Genomic DNA, 2271 nt, shown 5'->3' on the forward strand with positions numbered 1-2271 from the left:
ATGTATGGATCACTTGGGTTGTTACCAACATCTGGTGAAAATTTCATGTCATTAGCACCTCTAGTAATCTATTTACTGAGAAAAATGGTAACATGTTCAATACTTATTTTACCCGCTGTACCTGACCTGACACAACTAAATATGTACCTGCTGTCGTCACCATGTGTGCCACACAATTCCTAATCTTCCTCTAATCTAATTATGGACCAAAATATTTAATATCCAAGAGTTTTTCCTTCATAAATACACAAACTTGTAGAAATAAAACCCTGATTTCAGCATAATCAGCTTTCTGCAGAAAGACAGCCCCACCCCCTGACCTCCACTGATCTTTATTTATATGTCCCGATATCATCCAGCCTCAAACGTCTGTCCCTCCCTCCACAAGAAAGATTAATCCACAAGATAAAAAAAAACGTCTCAATATGTCGCAGTCTGAGCTGAGCCTAATGGACAGGGGCTCAACCTCAATAAATATATTCCCATCATAAGAATACTCCCTAACTAGTGTGTTATGTGTATTAAGTTGTCTGATTTTTGAGAGGATTTAAGGATAAGAACATCTGTAACTCGTCTCATTCGAAATGTGCCAATATGTTCTGTTTTCTTTGATGTTAATACTCATAATAATAAACATAGTTAAATCAGAAGGGTTGCATTCGTTTGGTGGAATGCTGGATATGAGATATAAATTATGTAGAGTATTTGCATGCAAAATAATCATCTTTATTGAAATTATTTAGCATTTATTCGTAGTTTGCACTGAGCAGTTCAACCCGCAGGACTTCAGTAAGACTTGTGTTGACAACTGAAGGAGTTACTGCTTTAAACGTAACTTTACGCTGGATCTCGTGTGATTTATTAGCGCTCAGAGTCTGTGATTTAAACTTTAACACGGTGCTTGTGCCTTGGATTAATTTCTCCCTGCAGGAGCTGGAGGTGAAACCGAAAACCAGCCGTGTTTAAACAATCCCTTTCTATTGTTCACTGCCTCTTAAACTCAACAAAGCAGGTTTCACTTACGGCCAGATGAAGAGATTATCAGCTCAAGCGTCGCATTACTTAAGGGTCAGTAGCTTAGTGTTTTAATCTGTTGGGCCAAAAATAAAATAAAAAAATAAATAAAAACTGCACCATCATGAAGTAAATGATGGTTTTTACCGCTCTGGTCAGCTTGCTGAAAGCGCGTTCTGTGCAGCGACGGAGGTGTAAGAGCTTTCACTGAGTCATGTGGAAGTTCGACACAAAATGTGAGAATCGAACCAACACGAGCTTTAATCGTCGGACGGAGGAGAGCCGTCGTGCCGTCCTTTGTTGTCACTTTCTGTCCTGGAAGCCATCTGCTGCCAGTTGGCCTGACGACTGACTGCGGTTAGTTATTTAAAAGTTTAAACTGGTGAAAGAAGCTCTAACTCCTGAGCAGCTACCTTTGTAACAAAACAGTTTTTATATTTTACTAAACCTTCACCGGCCCCACAACCCCTCCCAACAAACATGATTGTGTTCCATCTGAACTAGATAATCCAATCTAAAGACCACACTGAGCGGATATTTTAAAGAACAGATTCTATAACAAGATCATGTTTTCATTTTAAATTTAGAGCCGAAAAAGTACAAGCTGTAATCTGTGTGAGTAAGACAACAACCTAAATAGCTTTTAAAAGGAGCAATAGCTACTAAAAGGAAAAGAAATAAAAGTAAATGTAGCAGCTGGAGGAGTAATTGACACTAATTAGTAAGGCTGTGTATTGGCAAGAATTTGGTGATATGATACATGACAGAGCGGTCACAATACAGTATATCGCAATATACTGCGATACCGTAAGTAAGGCAATATATTGCGATACTCTAAGCAAGGCAATATATTGCGATAATGTAAGCAAGGCGATATATTGCGATAATGTAAGCAAGGCGATAAATTGCGATAATGTAAGCAAGGCAATATATTGCGATAATGTAAGCAAGGCGATATATTGCGATAATGTAAGCAAGGCAATATATTGCGATAATGTAAGTAAGGCAATATATTGCGATAATGTAAGTAAGGCAATATATTGTGATAATGTAAGCAAGGTGATATATTACGATACAGTAAAAGAGGCGGTATATTGCGATACTCTAAGCAAGGCAATATATTGCGATAATGTAAGCAAGGCGATATATTGCGATAATGTAAGCAAGGCAATATATTGCGATAATGTAAGTAAGGCAATATATTGCGATAATGTAAGTAAGGCAATATATTGTGATAATGTAAGCAAGGTGATATAT

Source organism: Austrofundulus limnaeus, unplaced genomic scaffold (genome assembly GCF_001266775.1).
Source record: "Austrofundulus limnaeus strain Quisiro unplaced genomic scaffold, Austrofundulus_limnaeus-1.0 Scaffold117, whole genome shotgun sequence".
NCBI lineage: Eukaryota > Metazoa > Chordata > Actinopteri > Cyprinodontiformes > Rivulidae > Austrofundulus > Austrofundulus limnaeus.